The sequence below is a fragment of the Zootoca vivipara genome, chromosome 2 (assembly GCF_963506605.1).
Source record: "Zootoca vivipara chromosome 2, rZooViv1.1, whole genome shotgun sequence".
NCBI classification, from domain to species: Eukaryota; Metazoa; Chordata; class Lepidosauria; order Squamata; family Lacertidae; genus Zootoca; species Zootoca vivipara.
Genome location: NC_083277.1, coordinates 29,135,394 through 29,154,458, shown reverse-complemented (window position 1 = coordinate 29,154,458; position 19,065 = coordinate 29,135,394). Strand labels below are relative to the sequence as shown.

General features: G+C 40.9%; 1 protein-coding gene across 25 annotated transcripts in view; it reads left to right on the top strand.

Moving 5' to 3' along the window:
• The window catches only part of FOXP1 (forkhead box P1), a 548,710-nt gene that overhangs the window by 376,966 nt on the left and 152,679 nt on the right, over nt 1-19,065 (top strand). Inside the window, exon 1 of one of the 25 annotated variants that reach the window (XM_035106662.2) lies at nt 8-19,065. This exon is cut by the window's right edge and continues 20,772 nt beyond it. The exons of the other annotated variants lie outside the window; for them this stretch is intronic. The gene's annotated coding sequence lies outside the window, so the exon portion shown is untranslated. Of the gene's footprint in view, nt 1-7 lie in introns of those variants that run through there. 25 annotated transcript variants of the gene reach the window in all.

Genomic DNA, 19,065 nt, shown 5'->3' with positions numbered 1-19,065 from the left:
TAAGACATTATAACAACAACAACAATGTACTTATTCCTTGATGTGTTTTAATAGGATCAATTGACATGGAAACTTGTAGTAGCAGATTTTTTAAAAATATTCTGTTCATGTCACCATTGGCTCAGTCATGCTTAATGGCGTGGTAGTCATGGTGTAAATGTATCAACAGTGAGTGCTCTTGAGAATTTATTTTACCAGTTAAATAAACTATTAAACAAAGGTCTTGAAAGGATATGTGGGGAAGGGCTGTAGATCAGTGGCAGGAAGTCCCAGGTTCAGTTCTCAACTTCCTATGTTGGAGGTCCCCACTGAAGAAGAGTGGTTTCTGGAATGAGAAGTATCCACCAATCTACCTTGGATCTTTGATATTCTAAAACAATGAAAAAAGATTTCTAGAAGAATTAATAATCCTTTGAAATAAGGTCCATGTGCTAACTCTAATTCAAAGTTAGTGAAGCAAATCTTGTTTTGTTGATAAGTTTTGGTGAAAAGAGCTTTCTGTTTGGAAGTTTCCCGTTCGTTTACCGTATTAAGAAGCATGTATGTGCTATTAAAGCCTCAATATATGCTGAGTAATATTTGCAAGGAAATCGGTCCATTCTTTTTCTCTGTGTTGCTGCATATCAAGTAGTTTTTCATCATGTTGTATCAAGAAAATAGAGGTGTGTCAACTACTGATTTGGCATACAGTTTGGAGGAATGGTAATTAAATCGTAAAAATATTAGGGATTTGCCAAGGTCAGCTTAGTTTCTTCTCATACCAGTGAAGGTTTATTGTTTATATTGACATTTGCCACTTGTGTTTCTTAGGGAACCACATCCAGTTCAGATACAAATTCCAGTAGTTTCGTTTAACTATATCCAGGACTTCGTCCATTTCAGGAAGTATCTGTAGATAATCTCGGTGATATTTTTTTCTAAGGGAAAAAATTGAATCCTTGGCTTCATTCCTGAAATATATGAATGGGAGGAAGGTCACAGAAGGAAGTTTACCTTTCCCTTCTCTCCCCGGTAGCTATCTGTGCCCCCGAAGAGTCAGGGAGACATCCGGAACACCGTAGCATATGAAGCACAGGGAACTGCTGCAGAGAATATTCCAAAATCAGGTCCAGATTTGCCTGTGTGGGGCGATCCAGCCTCCCCATCCATCCCAGTGCACATTATTTAGGATCCCATCCCACACTGATCATCTGGATAGGCTTGTGGGGAGTAGGACAGGCAGCTGCAGGAGGAATGGGGGAACAGTAAACATTCTTTCTGCCTGATTATTTTAAGATCCAGACCATGGTTCAGAACCCCCCCCCCAAAGTAAGGTATCTTGTATAATTACTTGTAATCATGTTTTCCTCCAAAGTTATTTTTAAGAAACAGTACCTAATATGTATGTTGTTAACCTGGTTTTATGCATGGAGACACTAAGCTTGGCATATTAAGCTTGTTGGCTCATGATTACAAGACAGCTGGGATGTAGAGGCATGGTCAGAACTCTGAGGTCACGCGGTTACGTTCAACTCCATGGCTGAACCCCAACTCTCTGTTTATCGTTAATTGATATTCTTTCAGGAGGAGTGGTGCGTTCTGTCTCTGAGCAAATGCATATTTAAAAGCATTGTTGTGAAAGAACAGAACGCTGAATTCATGCTGTTTTGTTAGAACTTCAAAAATATTTTGAAGTTATTTTGGTCAATCTATTGCTGATCCATTTGCCTTTTAATAGACTCTTCTACTGGGGACATTTTTAATGAGATATTGTGCTAGCGAGGCCCAGTGTCAGGTACTAGAAGAAGTGCTTTGTTGTGCAGATGTCTTAAGAATTGCTCCAGAGGATGAAATATGACTGTGTTGACCTTTCAGCTGTGAGCTTATTTGTCAGGATTCAAATAAGTTGAAAGGATCAAACCAAACAGTTTTCGTAGTCAGACTGGGAATTGTGTTTCAGAGGTCAACAGTGAGGGCCACGTTGCAGATTCCATAACATAGCCAATTGTTGGTACATATTAAAGTACTGGAGCTGCTTCTGCAGTCAGAGACACAATTAAAATTCTAATTTATTAATGTATACAGAGAGCTGGTCCAACCTGTCACTCACTGATTCAAATGACTGCCCATTCTTTTTCCACCCTTGCTCTTTGAGCTTTTGCATCCTTAAACCTACTCTTGAATATAACAGACACTGTGATCCCAATGGCACCATAAAGATATGTATTTTGAAAGTGTCTGAGCATGGAAGAGAAATTGTTAAGGAAACATTTACAAATATACATGGACCCTTTCTCATGCTACTTGACAATATGAAATATTGAATATCCTGGTGTTTTGTATCATCTCTATCAACAGTCAAATGTCTAAATTTGTCATGATTTCATTTATTCTTGGGCTAAATTCTTCTGGCACTTAACAAATGAACTAAGTTCTTTGTCCTTTTTTCATCAGTGTTAACTAGATTTTTAAAACAATGCTTAATAAATTTCACAGGCAGTATTTTTCAAAAATTAATATGGACATATGTTTTTCTATGTTAGGTACCTATTGCTGGGTGCTTTAATATTTGCTTTAAGATTTATATTAGGGACTTAACTAAAATTTACATATGAAAGCCTGTGTTCCCTAGCTTTGGTGCATTAAAAAAAAACCATGAAAATAAGAAATACATGGACAAACACAAAAGATTTATCTCATAGAATTGTAGAGTTGGAGGGAACACCCCTCCCTGATCATCTAGTCCAGTGTTTCCCAACCTTGTGCCTCCAGCTGTTTTCGGACTACAATTCCCACCATTCCTGACCACTGGTCTTGCTAGCTAGGGATGATGGGAGTTGTAGTCCAAAAACAGCTGGAGGCACAAGGTTGGGAAACACTGATCTAGTCCAACCACTTTTGCTTCTGTTTGCTTGAAACCTGAGAGTGGGGTAGAATGTTAATTTAGAACGTTTTGCTGTGCAATTTGGTTGGGCCGGCTTCCCCCTGAACTTGTGAACTGATAATCAATGAAATGGGCCAGTTTGATAGACTCGCTGAATGTTGTATATACACATGCAAGGATATTGTTAAGTGAAGATTCAGTCTCACACTGTTTAATTTGTGGTTGAGAGGTGAACTAAACAGGTAAAAACTAAGGGAGAAAAATCTGATAATTTCTTCCATTCCTAGCAACTCACCACTGAAGAAGTCAGCACTTTGCAATTCATACAATAGTGCTGGTCTATCTGTGACCATTGACTTTGACACAAGGATATAATCCAGTTGACTATCGGCCTGTAGAATTTCTTTTGTTACCTCTTGACCTTAACAGCTATTGTTGGAGACATGTTCTAGCACATTTCATATGTTTTGTATATAAGCATTTTGTCTGAGATGTGGTATTCTGCTAGGTTTTTAGAAAAAATAAACTTCCCAATACAAATACTGTGACTCACATTTTTAAAGCATAGATAGTATACAACTCTGTCTTTTATTTGGCAAAGATCTCTGCCTATAAAGCCTAATAATACAAACAAAAGAAATTCAGAAAGTTTAAATGATCTGATTTTAATAGCCAGAAATTAGAAGACCATAAAAATATCAAAACCACAAAAACAAAATGGGTAGAGAATCGAGATTAAAGCTCTCTGTGAAAATATTTGCCACTGGTGTACTTCTATTTCATAATGTAAAATAAAATAAAATAACTATTTTGCTGGTCTGAGTTAGCCCTGGAGATTTATATCTTCGCCTGGCCAGGATGTGTATGCCTAGGAATAGATCTTTCCTTGATTACAATATGTACTTTTAACCATTGACTTTTGAGACTACCTTCCCCTCCCTGATCTTTGGGTGTTTTAATTGTTGGCATGAATTTATAAATTGGAAGAAAATCAAGAGACACACTTTTGCTTTAAGAAAATAAAACAGTATGTGTATTTTGGCAGCATTAAAATTTGTCTTAAAATGTTATATTGTGTGCTCAAAAGAAAGTTGGACATTGGAGCCAAAAATACTTTCAAAAGGTCTAAAGCAGCATCTCGGGGTATCTTGCTTTGTACAGTTTGGTAAAATTAACATGCTATTTGTTATTCAGTGTTAAATGAATTGAGAGAGTAGTAACAGAAAAGCAGTGACATAAACATAAAACGTGCAGTGTGGTCCAAGCACAAGATCCACTGAGATGACCGAGTTTAGAAAAGGCGTGTCTTCGGCTGTCTGCCCAACTTGGCTCAGCTGGCAGAACTTAAATAGGTGCAAGTCCAAAAGATGGGTGTGTGGTGGGATAGGGGTAGGACACCAATTCCAAACCTCTTTCAGATCACTTATGAGTTCTGCTGGCATTCCAGCTTTTTAGTTGTAAGAAAAGCTGCACACTATGCATTAAACCTAGTACACTATGTTGTTTGACCCTTAGAGAAGTGCTAGGAAAGACTTCAGTCTGAAATCCTGGAGAGCAGTCAGCACAGATACTCCAGAGCTAGTTTATTTGCATGCAAAGCAGCTTTCTATGTTTCTAGGAGCAGCAGTAAGATTCTTTTTTCAGTCCTCATTGTTCTAGCATGGTAATTGGAAACTTTTTGCTGTTAGTAGATAATTAACTAATTAAAGGCTTCTGTGATCTCCAAGAGATCCACACACAAGAGAGGTTGCTACTGTGTCTCTGTGTGAGTCATGTTCCGAGCATATTTCTTAACAAACAAATAGCTTGGGGTGTGTGTGTGTGACATTTTGCCACCTAATCGCATTGGACCAGATCACATTAGAAGCAACAGTTCATCAGCACTATTCACCCTTAGAGGAGGTTGCCTGTTGATTTCCTGCATGAGTCACTGTTCTGGGCTTGTTTCCAATGCTGAAAGGTTTGCCCAGATCAGTGACTCACAGAGATACATGACTCACAGAGATGTACTCACATCTGAGTGTGGGTATTACTTCGTCTTGCATACTATATGGCTGTCAGGCCCTGGGGTCCAGCATAAAACTGGTCTAAGATCACTATATTTTTGGCAAGCTACCAAAAACAACAACAACCCAAAACACCCTGCTTTTTTCCAAACTAAGAGGTCCAGATCCCTTCAGATCTGATCAAGTTATTGTTGCAATAATTTGCTGTGCAGTTTAAAAAAATAAATAAATTGGTTGCCTGCCGACTTCCTGTGACACCCCCACTCCGCTTTTAACAGGTGTTTTTCATGCAGGTAAAATGTTTATTTTATCATCATTCCAAAGTGACTTATTTCCTGGCAGATTGTGTTTATAGAGGTTGCAAGGCTACACAATGTGCCGGAACATATCTGTGGATTCGTTATAAACATTATGGAGGAAGAAAACAAATGAAACATACTTGACTGGTCAGAAATGTGTAAATTGCTGACAAAATGACACATGTAATTAAGAGTGCTCCTGCCATTTTACCTTGTGGTTTACACCTACGGTGTTGAAAAAGAGAGTGACTCCCACCTCGCTAATTACCATTATCACTGAAATGGTAGGGTTTGAGTCATTAGTTCCATGTGCATTTAATTAGAGGAAGGCTGAAATTGGATTTAACTTATTACTTTTTCATGGATCACTTTCTTGTCATCACTTCAAATTGGATTGCAGCCCCAGGTAACTAATTATGAGAGCCACAGGATCAAGAGTGAAAAAAGGTAATTAGGAATAACACAGTCGGACCCTTGCTGATAGTCCACTTGTGCTTTGGAGAGAGAAAAAGAGAGAGCTGTATTTTGTAGTATTATAGATTACGGAGTTAAAGGTATGCAGTATTACTAGGAATCATGGGAGCTTGACACCACCTATAGTGGTTTATATGATGTACAGCTGGGCTGAAGATGTTGTATCGACATGGTTCCACAATCAGCTCCTTAATACTGAGATTAAACTTGTAAAAGCAACAGATTGGTTGTAGGCATGAGGCATTTCAACAATTGTGTAGTCTGGGGTCTTTACATGTATGATTACATCAGAGCTGTCAAGACTCAAGATTGTAGCTTGCCATGGTGAAGACAGTTTAATACATCAAAACAAAACAAAAAAAATTCCTTCCAGTAGCACCTTAGAGACCAACTAAGTTTGTCATTGGTATGAGCTTTCGTGTGCATGCACACTTCTTCAGATACACTGAAGCAGAAGTCACCAGCCCTTATATATAGTGAGAGGGTGGGGAGGGGTATTACTCAGAAGGGTAGTGGGAATGGGTGGTTGGTTGATAGGTGTGGTAAACCTGTTGACGACTGTTAACGACTGCAATTGGTCTTGCTGCAATTGGTCTTGCTGCAATTGGTTTCAGTGTATCTGAAGAAGTGTGCATGCACACGAAAGCTCATACCAATGACAAACTTAGTTGGTCTCTAAGGTGCTACTGGAAGGATTTTTCCCCCTCCTACGTCAGACCAACACGGCTACCTACCTGTAATTAATACATCGAGTTACATTTGATAATGTATTACTGAAGGTACTGATGGTTCGGAAGCACCAGTCATACCTGATGTGGAGATGGTGTTCAATGTGCAGAGATCAGGGCACTGCTGATGCAGCGTATGAATGCTGGCAAACAAAATTGCTACATTCTGCAGATTTTATTTGCATTGACTGATGATAATTTTGGGACTAAGGGTGATCCTTACCATTGGCATGGTCCCGTACAAGGAGTTAGGGGTATTTAAGAAAAACACCTGCTTTGGAGATACTTCTCAAGATTCCTGCATTTGAACTTGCTCGGAAGTGATTAGCTTCACATGTATTTTTCTTGTGCTGGTAGGTGGAGTTGTATATTCTGTGAATTTAAAAATATCCACTGTGAAAAAATAATTTTGAAATTCCCAACTAGTTTGCTTGCTTTGTGCAATTCCAAGAACAAGAAATCCAGCATTATGAATTTTTTGATAATGACTTTTAGTGGCAAAGAGTGAGATGAGAAATTGTGGAATAAGGGAACAGGAGAGTTCGGAGCTGGGTAATTGGTTGGCATCTACCTGTCTCCGGAGACAATGGAGGGGTGCGTCTTTGGGGGTGAAGTCAGACTGTTAGAAGATTACAGTGCCTGCTGTGGATGTAGAGACCAGTATGTTTGGGGTTTTTTTTTGCAACTGGGGCAATTAAAGGCATCCAGTTGTGTTGCTGCAGATACGCTGTGGTGTTTCTTCTCTCTGTGCTCCTCCCAGCCTTCATTCCTCCTCTGGTCACTGCTATGGATACACAACCTGACTCTCTGTCTCCAGGTACTGCAGTCCTCTCCAAGGGATTCCCACATGACAGGGTTGATGTTGCCAGCCTTCATGTCATGTGTGCAGACATTGTTCTAACACAGAGTTGGTCTGCCAACAGCCCTGCTGCCTGAAGTCATAGTGGGGGATCCAGGTTTGATTTTAGTTCCATTTTGAGCGTACACTCAAGTTTCCCACACATTGAACATGGAATGGCCCTGAGGGTCATGTTTAGATTACTGTAATGTTCTTTATGCGGGGTTAGCTTTGAAGATATTTTGGAAACTGCTACTAGTGCAGCATGCGTCCATGCAAATTCTGGCCAGTGCATCTGTATAGAATTGGATAGCACCGATTCTGAAGGATCAGCCCTGGTTGCTTCTCTGTTACTGGGCTTCAAGTTATTGACGTTAATGTATAAATCCCTTAAAAACTTGGGACCAAGAAACTTGATTGATGGCGTGCCACTCTCTATATCAGCCAGCCTGGGCTCTGAGATCAGCATGGAAATACTTTAACTCTAACTGTCCTGCCAGGGCCTTCTCAGTAGCAGCACCCAAACATTAAACTCTCCCCTAGGAGGTTCGGATGGCCCCTTCATTCCAGCATCAAGTAAAGACATAGCTTTTTTACCCAGGTCTTTGGAGGCAGTTAATTGTATTTACATGTTGGTGCAATAGTAGTTTTTTTAGTTGATTGTTTAGGATTAATACACACACACACTCTAAACAGCTCTGGGATCTTGATTAGTGCAAAAATACAACCACCGTGCCCCTTTTTATAGAGCTCATTAGAGCTTTACAACCATTTGATTTCAGCTAAATCATGTCAAGACAAAGTAGTCAAATATATGGTGATGTCATGCATTGAATTGAATCTTCAAGTCAGTGTGCTTTCGAGAAACCATTGTTAGCATTAACTGTTGGTTAAAAAACCAGGACTCGCTGTGGTTAAGCAAAAACAAAAGGGAAAACTTGTAAACTTATTGTGGTTGCATGGAGGGGAAGTAGGTGAACTGAAAGCCAGTAGTTTGCTGCATCTTCTTCTTGTCATGCTAAACTATACTTTGGTATGCTGTCCAAACGTAGCCAATAAGTAAAATCTTTGAGAGTCCAAAGGATCATCTGTAGCAATGGTAAACTTCAACTACAGATTAGATAGATAGATAGATAGATAGATAGATGCGTGCACACATGCACACACACACACACACACACACACACATTCTTACTTGATTTATTGTTGAATTAATCTAAACATAAAACCACCTCTCACTTGTTTTAAGAAAAGAACGAGAGGCTGCTAAAAATACATCTTAAGTTGATTTAGAATTTTATTCATGGTGTTCATCTGTGGTTGAAAAGGGAAGCAACCTGAGGTCAAGTGATGTAGTGTTTCTATTTTCCACATGAATCTCACTGTGTGTGATAAAAGCACACTCAGTTTATCTGGTAAGTCTAGAGGAATTTCTGACATAGTGCAGAGGTCGCTTTTCTGTCAATTTGAGTAGGCAGCATTTTTCTACTACTGGTTCCCACCTCCCATTTCCAGTATCTGCTACAAACCATGGCACTGTTTTGACACATGCATCCCAGAGTGCTGCAATCTGCATCATATTACTGCACAGCACTGGAGCTTGTCCAGTGGGCAGAAAATTTCCTGAAGCCAAGAATAACAGCAGTTGGTGCAGGTGTCTTAAGAGCAGAAGCAACAATAAGGGGCAGTCCAGTCCACTTGGCAAGATGCCCAGGCAGGAATGCCAGCTGAGACTGTAAAGGGGCAAGATTGAAGAACCCTGGGACCCATGGGGATATATTTGCAAAGTTCAATCCTTGAAGAAAATTGCCTTCTGTGATCATAAGACATCTTTGCTTTTTCCTGCCGATACTGTTTGCCAAAAGGTTTAGAAGCATTTATCAAATAACAGTGGATGAACTAAAATAGGATAAAATCTCTCTCACAGCTTTTTTTTTTACAAATTCATACTGATACTGTGAAGTTTATTGCCACTTTTTAAGCAGGACAGTGTGCTTTGCAACGGTGTGTGTAGTGTGTAGACTGCTTTACTAACAGCCAGTCCCCAATAGTGGTTGACAAAATTTACAAAAATATTCCAGCATATATCCGCAGTAATGTTTGTGCATGGAGCATTTGCACACTGGCCTTCCACCAGTGTACAACCACACTGTACAGTATACACTGGGGTCTCTGAAAGACTGGAGATAAGATGCAATATCTGTAGAATATGCTAGAACACTGATGCTCCCAGGTTCTGCATTCGCACAGGGCCAGTACTGGTTTGGGTTACCGCTATGTCACACTGTAATGTAGCCCTTCCTTTCTCTTCTTGATGCAGAGCAACCATATTCAGCTGGCAAGTGGGTTATAGCAGCCATCTATGTAATGAGAACTGTCTAGAAGCTGCTCTGATGTTTTTGTTTTTTTTCCTGTCCCCACTTCCCAAGAATAGACCTAAAGTCAGACTGGAGTTTTTAACCCCACCAGGCTATGAGATCAGAGATGGGAGTCCCCCATCAGGCCTGCTGGGGAACATTTGTGAAAAGTGGGATTCCAGGCAATCCTCCAGCCCTTCTTCCAGCTGTAGAGATAGGGGCGTAATGAAGTTTTGAAATAGGCACATGAGTAGTGTGATTTTTATGTACTGTACATAACCAGTGCAGTTAGGGTAGTTGTGTGGTGAAGTCATACCTAGTAACTGATTTTGTATTGCTTAGATTTTGTTACTTAGCCGTGATATCATGGATAAAATATTATAAACATAACGTGGCTATAGCATGCTTGTGTTAAAAAAGATCGGGAACTTTTATTAAGTTTGTTTTCCTTGTCATATTGTAAAAATTTATTATGTGTACTGTGTATATTAGAAACAGATTTGGGCAATTCTGTCTAAATGAAGTCATCCTGGTTATTTCCAGACTGTCTGTTTTCGGTTGTGAATAATTTTCATACATCAGATGGCTGTCATTTTTAGAAGTTCTCCATATTTTTAAATAGGACATTTCCCATTTTAAACTTTTGTGGAATGTATCAGCCTTATATTCTTAAGATATATTTTGTTTTTGTGACTCTTCTAACCATCTCCATATCAGAGGATAGTGGATTAAAGAATAATGAAGTAAATATAAGCTTAAGAACTAAAGAAGTATGGCCATCTCTGTCTTTTCATTTCAGACATAAGCAACCACAAGCATTTGATTTAAGGCTACAATCCACATCACTACCTGTAATCCACATCACAGTTACTGTGGAGTCAGAGCTACCTTAAACATGCTTAAGGTTGTGTTGTGTGTGCTTAATCTGTATGGTATCACTTGAAACATTTAGTTGCATGGGATGAAGAATATTTATCCCTGGCTTTTTGACAAGATAAAATACATGTATAGTTTAATTAAAATGCAGTATGTGCATTACTGTGCATTTATTTGTGACAAACAGAGCAACCCAAAAACCCTTAGCACTGGGCTGGGTTGGACCAGGTGGAAGTGTTCCTGCTCCCGGTTCTCCTTGCTGAGCCTGCCTCTTGCCAGTATCTACACCAGAATGAGCCAGCAGGGAGCTCTGAAATGGGACCAGTGTGATACCCCCTGGATTCCAAGCCGGGTTCAATACTGTTGTGTGATGGATGGCATTGAGCCCAGTTGTCCTGCCTCCCCCACCATAATAGGAAACCTCTGCTCTGGGCAGTATAAGTGCCTTTGCTTGTAGATCCAATTTTGCTCTTCTCCTTTTCTCAAATAGTACATGTGCTCACTTTTCAATAATACGCACCTGCAATGACCCTAGAGTCCAGCAGTGACTGAGATAGTCCTGGCTTTGAGTTTGATGTGGTCACCAGGGGACCAAGGAGCCTGGGCATGGCAGGCTGGAGCCCATTAAACCAGTTGTGACAGCCCCAGGGCCTGTAGGCAGGAAGATGAAGTTCCTTATCTTCAGGCTTGAGGGTTGGCCCTTGAAGGGACTAATTCTTCATAAGAAGGAGGAGCCCTGAGAGAGGGACTGGAGGAAGAGGCACAAAAGGCCTGAGTTCACTTTCAACCCATGTTGAAGAAGTTGCTCTCCATGGTGCTGCAACCAGCAACCTTCCTCACTGTTTCGGCTCTTCCGCGTGGCTAGAACAGGGTGACTAGAACAGGGCAGTGCCAACATTCAGTGGAAGTTATGCTGTGGTCAACAATATCGTGCCTTAATTTGCTCCTGTAAAATATCAGCATACATACTGAATCCTGCTAATATAACACACTTCCGTATACCCAGTGTTATTTTGTTTTTTGAAGGATAAAATCACTCTTGTGGAGTTGGCCTTCATCAGGAACAACTACTTCCAGAAAAATGTGACTTGGGCGTGGAGTGTGTCTATGTGATTGCACCAACCCGATTGTTTCTTAATAAAAAGTTTTCATACTTTAATGTAAACAGCACTTTTCAAATTTTGTTAAGAATATATTTTAGTTTTTAATAAATATTCCAAGACTGTATTTCTATAAAGTACAGAGACTGCTGAATGCAAGTTTGTTTCTTCAAAATGTATTATTATTATTATTCATTCCATTTCTATACTGCTTAATATTTTTAAGGAAAAAACCTCAAAGTGGCTTGCAGCACATTATAGCATCAAATAAAACAATCCAGAATAAACTTAAATACCATGGAACCTCGGGTGACTTTACCCTTGGGTAACATGAACTTTGGGTTGCAAAAGCGGCAAACCTGGAAGAGTTTTGCCGCTCACACTTGCGCAGAAGCGGTCTACTGCCGCATGCGCGGAAGCAGTCTCTCCGGTTGCGAAAACTTTGGGATACGGCCAGACCTCTGGAACGGATCCCGTTCGCAACTGGAGGTACCACTGCATTATCTTAAAAATATCAAAATGAAACATTACAAAGGTGGACAACAACAGAATGCACATTTAACACAGCAAAGTTTATGTATATATAACACATTTCAAAATAAAGCATTACTAAAGGAAGCCAAAATGCACATGTAAAACAGCATAATTAGAGAATAAAATATGATCATTAGCATAGAACATATCTGCTGCTCTTGCTGCCAATCTTGCCAGTGGTGGTTCATGGTAGGTGGCAGCTGTGGAAGCTCAGGCTCGATGACCTGAGTCTGCACTGAGAGGCAGCCAAGATGGTCTTTGGCCTCCTCAGGAGCTTCAGCTTCTGTAACTGGAGCCAATCTATCAGGCCAGGTGGGGAAAGGCCTCCAAGGCAGGGGGCAGGACCCACAGGACTCACTGCCACTTCCCACCTCCTCTCATATTCTAGTGTGCATCTGTCTCTCCAGCTACCTACCTACTTTACACTCATAGGTGTGCATTTGTACATATACATTAAAAAAATTTTTTTTTCAGGCATTTGTCCCTAATATCAGAGGACGAACTCTCATTGATAAATGGAGCATTTGAGCTCTTTTGAAATAAAGCACAAGCCTAATCCCCGCCAATAACATATACATAATTGAAATCTACATTGTGGCCCTTGTGTGAACCATGGAGAGTGAACACAGTAAAGATTCATGGGGCTCATAAGAAATCTGCAGTGATGATCAGAGAGTAGAATTTTTTTTTTGCCCTGAACCATGAACTTTGCCATAAATGCTTGAGTTACGGCCATTTGTAAGAAAAGAATTTTACCAGAGAAATTGCTTGAGCTGCAGACAGCAGCTGTTTGCCTCATGTGTTTAAACCTCCAGAGCTAATATTGAAGTCACAGGGCAGCAAGTGCTTTGCAGCAGAGTGAGTGAAATTAACACCAAGAGAAACAATTAAAAATGTCATTTGGGAAAGTGGCCTTAGAACCTGACAGTTTTATGGCTGTTGCCAGGTTGACTAAAAAATAAATAAAAAATAAAATAAAATTCACCCACTGGGATAATGGGGAAAAACATGCTAGTATGTTTTTACATTTGTTGGTGCTTGCTTTCATCAGAGCCTGTTCATTTTGGGTGTAGCATTTATGGCACACAAATCCCAAACCACTAAAAGTTAGAATATATAACCCTTCAGCATAGTAAGAAAAAAAATATTTGTAGGGTACTACTGTTCCATCTCAGGGTTGTTGGCTTTTGGGGTGCAACAGAGTTCTGGCCAGTCTCCCCTACTTTTTAACATTTGTGTGAAACTGCTTGGAGAGGTCACCCAAGGGTTTGGGCTAAGGTGTCACTAGTATGCACCTGTTAATGCCAGGGTGGCAATAGAAACCTTAAACAAGTGCCTGGAGGCAGTTCTGAGATACACGAGAGCAAAAAACAAACAAACCAAAAACCCTAAATATCCTCTTATCTGGATAAAGGATTGCAGACAGCTTTGGATGGATTATTCTTGCCCTGAAGAATTAGATATTCGGTTGCAGTGGGGAGGGTACTCCTGGATCCATTGTTATATATGATGGCTCAAGTGCCTGCAGTGGCTCTCCGTGAGTGCCTTGACTACCTTAGGGTTGTTCACCAACCACAACCACGTCTAGAGAAAGAGGACGTGGCCTCAGTTGTGCACACATAGGTTATATCCAGGCTAGGCTAAGGATCTTTGCATAAGGCTGCCTTTAAAGGTAGCCTGGAAACTTCACCTTTTGCAGAATTCAGTGACCCAAATGATTGTGAGGTGTTATGTATCATAACTCCCTTGCAACAGCTGTGTCATTTCTCGCTTCAATTTAAAGTGGTAGTTTTAACTTTTAAATCTCTAAATGGTTTGGGGCTGGGCTAATTGAAGGACCATCTACATCCTCGTGAGCTTGGATCAGAGACCCTGTTTTTGGGTTACCAGGGCAGGGCCTTTCTATTGGTGCCCTCATAATTGTGGAATTTCCTCCTCCCGTCCCGATAATTCCACTTGACAACCTCTCTTGCTGCTTTTCAGTGGTCTTTATGGACCTTTTTTATTATGTAAAGCTCTCTATTCACTTTATCACTTGTCCCCTATCTATTTTTACTGTGGGAGGTTATTATAATAATATTCAAGTACTTTTATTTCAAATTGTTTACTGTATGCCATCTTGTGAAGACTTGCCCTAAAAGGTGGGGTAGAAATATATTAAACAAATAATGAGTCAGAGTGCAAAAGCACAGGGTATTTGGGGCACACCTGCATAATTCTTATTTCAGTCTAAAGGTGAAATTGCTGTAGAATAAATAAGAAATTTGCCGGGGATACTATGGTAGTGTCTTCTATTATTCATATATTTCCAAAATCCTTATCAGCTCTGTAAGTCATTCAGATCAGTACCCTGAAAGGAAGTTATTCAGGGCTTGAATACATTTCTAGATCTCTAGCGAAGTAGGGGGTTGCCTCATCACTTCAGCATTGGAGCATAATATTGGGAATAGGTGAAATAGCATGGGATGAGTAGATTTGTTCCTTGTGATTCCATCATGCACCTGGCAAGGCTTGAAACTTATGCATGCTTGGACTTTAGTGGTGAGATACCTTACCTGTAGATTGATCATTTGTTTGTCTTCCACCACCTTGCAAAGTACATTTCCCCAGACATTCGGATCCTCCTGTGGCTTGATTTTTGGCCAGTTCTCAGTGTTTGTATTTATGTTGGATAGGGAAGAATACTCTCCTTGTTACTGATTACTAGTAGAGGAATGCTTTTAGTACTGTGTATGGTGCTTTTTTTCTTTTTCGCTCTTTTACAGTCTTTTTGTATTCTAAATGTGTTGTTAGTCTCCTTGACACTTTTTCTTGTAAAAAGCAATGCATTTTATTTAAACAAATAAATAAATCTGGGTGCAAGATATCTCTCCCCCTCCCCCGCATTAATCCCTACTAGAAAGAGATTTACTGGATGAGGTGAAGAAAATGGTTGGATGCTTGAGGTCAACGTAAAGAGTGTTGACCTCCTATCTCGAGAGACAATGGAGTGTGACTCCGGGGGTGATGTCAAACCACTGTGTTAGCAGCACTGAAGTAACAAGCCTGGGCAGTGTGTAAGGAGCTCCTGGCCTGCCCAGAGACGGCATAATCTCCTTCTCAGTCTTGCTGATGTAGTCCAAAGGATTTGTGTAGCGTTTACTCCTTAGGCTTTTCTTTTCCCTTAAATATCCCACAATGGAGTGGAGGTTTGGGATCAGAGTTCCCCTTCTCCAAATCAGGGGTCCTCAAACTACAGTTCGTGGGCCAGATCTGGCCTGCCAGGGTCCTGAACCCACCCTACCCGCAATGCCCGAGGCTCAGAAGCGGCCGGATGGGAAGAGTCCTGAGATAAAAGTGCCTGCGTGTAACAAAGCCCTGGTAATGCGGTTGCTACCGCCGGCACCAACTGCTTGATAACTGCATGCTGCCCCTTTAAGCCGCCAGAGGGTGGCACGGCAGTGAAGGAACCCCTTCCACACCAGTCCTTTCCCTTCTCCTCAGGCCTGCTCCGTGCCCACTGGAGCAGCGCCACGCCGCTGATTGCCTTCTTAACACATGCGCGGATCCCATGCAGCGGCCTTGGCAACCTTAAAATTTAGGGAAGCACCAAGAACACAGGCAACATATGCAAATAGAATTAGCAGGAAGAGAAGTCTGAATCACAACAGTTTATTGTACAAGGGAATCTCCATGTAAATAGTGGTGGGCTAATCTTTAAAATAAAGCTCTCCACCCAAACTTCCCCAAGTTTGGAAATAAACTTCAATGCAGAGAAAGTCATATGCATGAGGAACAACAACATCAAAAATAACCCAGAAGAAATGCAGTAGAAAGGTGATGTACTGTATAGGTAACTTATATTATTACCCATAGCGCCTGTTGTGTGTCTGTTCTGGCTATTATTTTGAAACAAGGTTTTTTAATTTAAAAAATACATGAAAAAGAGCATGTTTCTAGCACCTCTTTAGTCCAACCCCGATCAGTGTCTGAGGGACAGTGAACTGGCCCCCTCTTTAAAAAGTTTGAGGACCCCTATGGAGGATGGCCTACCTTCCCAGGCTGACGAGCCCCATCTGCCTCTCACTTCCTACTACAGCACATGCTGAAACCACCTTCTTGACTACAGGCAACAACTTATTTAGGCTCGTCCGAAGGTTGTGCAATCGTGCTCGCACACACAGCACCGAATCCAGAAGAAGCCCCAAAATGTTTTAAAGACGTCACAAAAAGGGGTGGGGCAGAGCGGGCTCTGCTGGCGTGTGCAAGGGTCCAACATGTAACCGCACAGACTGAAGATTGCCTGTACTGGACCCACTGTTAGTCTTGTCCACTCAATCCATTGGAGCCTGCTTTTGCATGCAGGGGAAGTCCCTAACTCCCAGAGGGTTTGAGACCCATCAGCTAACCTTCACCTGGTTTACCCAGCCATTCAAAGCTGTTCCCAGGGTGTGGTTGCTGTCACATGCTGACAGCTTCTAAGGAGCCACAGGTGAGAGCTGAGTGCAGGGTGGCTTCAAATGTTGGGAGATGTTGAGAGCAGTGAGGATACTGGAAATTCAAATGCCCCATGCCATCCTCTAATGCCCAAAATGAGTCCTTTAGCATCTGTCTCTACGGTGAGACGTAAACACACCTAGGGTGTAGCTTGTACATCTCAGATTAGTAGAGATGTGCTGGACATTAAGATGTGTGAATGAGGAACCAAGACCCGTTTAGGCTTACTGTTTTCTCAGGTGTACAAATGTCCAAAAGCAAGTGTAATGGTTAACTTCTATCTAAACCTTGCATGTGTCTTTAAGTAGTAACGCTTGCTGTTGTGGGCTTTAGGAAAAAAGAGGAGGTAGCAAATTCACACATAAAAGCAGTCAAAATAAATACCTGAAATTAGTCTCTGAATCCTGTTATTAAAAAGAACCTCTTTGTTGACAACATGCTATTCCTTTGATTATTTTTATTGTTAATTGATGAAGCAAAAGTTATTTCAAAGCAACTCTAGCACAAGGTGGCCTATCTAGCATTCCTTTAATGTATCACTGGCTGTGCTCAGTCTTAATGCTCAACATCTAATAAGGAGTCGCCAGCCTAATTTTTTTAATGCAATTTACCAATTGGGGTCCTACAAAAGGCAGATTATATTTTATGGCTTATGAACAGCAGGGCAGATATTTCAGAAAATCTGCAGATAGCAGTAATTTTGAGAAAAGTGCACAAATGAATTTGAAAACAAAATATTTCACTGCCTACACAGCTGCATTCACAGTCCCAGGTCCGCAGTCCCGTATGTGTGATGCTTACACCTGATTATATAGAAAGTAATAATGCCTAAATGAAGAAAATGGAAATTAAATTCAAAAGCAGAATTAATTCTCTCTGTGAAAAACCTGTATTACCAACAGGGGTGTTGGCATCAGGAATGGACAAGCCAGTTCAGGTGGGAAATAATAAGCAGCCTGAACATTCATTTCTACTCTGATCCAAACCTGAACCAACAATCATTTTATGCTTTCATAATAAGCCTCCCTGGCACCCGTCATTGAAGGATTCTCAATGCACGCATTGACTTGGAAATATTTGCATTTAAGTAAGAGATGCATAGAAATCACTTTGCCTTCCTGTGAAGAAATTCATTGGCTGCTTGGTGCCACTATTTTTTAAGATAGGAAGATTCTAAATATGAATATAGATTGCAGAAAATATGCAGCCAGCTGATCCAAGCCACTGTCCATAAAAGTGTTGCCCCAGCCTTTCCATTTAAAATAGAGGGGGAAAGAAGTGGCTCTATGAGTTTTTTGAAAGAGCTGCGTTCTCTCTAGTCTCTTATTACCTGTTGTTGGCATCCATCTGTCTCAGGAGACAACGGAAGAGTGTTCCTTTGGGGGTGAAGTCAAACAGTTGGAGAGTCACAATGACTGCTGTGACTGTAGAGACCGACATGGGAGAGATGTTTTATTGCAGCTGGGGCAGATGGAGGTGACCAGCTGCTCTGCTGCAGGAATACCATAGTGTTCCTTCTCTCTGCGCTGCTCTCATCAGTCATTCCTCCTCTGGTCACTGCTGTGGATGCACGACCTGTAGAAAATTAACAATTAAATCATCAGCTAGTAAGTTTTTGTTTCTCTGTAGTTATTGGTGTCCAGTGTAGGTGAACGTCAATATTTTGGGTTAGATTGAAAAACTAGCATGATAAAACTGAGATAACACAATTTCTCCCAATGTACATTCCAAGCAGTACACTTGAATTATTTACTACTGCTTATTTGTCACAGCTTCTAGCTGGCACTTTGTGAGAGCTTGAGAAGTGGATGAGGACTTGTTAGTGGGTTAGGGATTTGCTGTCATTACTAATATCCTATTTTAGGGCCTGCACTACTTGTGAAGCCAAACACAAGCCAGCATCCTAGTGGTGTGTGATAAACCTCTTTTTACTGCCTTCCTGAGAATGCAAAAAAAATGGAGGGGGTGAGTGGATTAGTCACAATGCATACCTGGATCATGTTTCCATTGTGCAGCCCTGCCCTAGTGGGAAGCCTTTCCAGTAGGCTGCATTGAGCAGCAAACGGGAGATGAACATAGAGCAAGAGTGGGGATCCTGTGGCCCGAAGTGCTGAGCCAGAACCACAACTCCCATCACCCCATCCATTGGCCATTCTGGATGAGAGCTGGAGTACAACAGCCCTGAATTAGAGGATATCTGCAAAGGTTATAGACCGTATCCTGCTAAATTTTGGACAAGAGCACAAATGACCTGTCTTTATTGGTTTGTGACTTTTCGCAGTATTATAGCCCCTTTTTGTGCCCTTTTGCTGCGGAACAGAAATTTACACAGGAAGACAAGATTGTAAGGACAAGATGGAAAAGAGAGACAAGATGGTATAAAGAAAAGGCCCAAATAAAGCACAATGTGAGTAAGGACCAGCAAGTAAAAAAGAAGGAAAGAAAAGAAATCTTGGCAAGAGTCAAGGTTCAGCATTGATTTTCCTTTTAACTCATATGTTTATTCAAACAGTG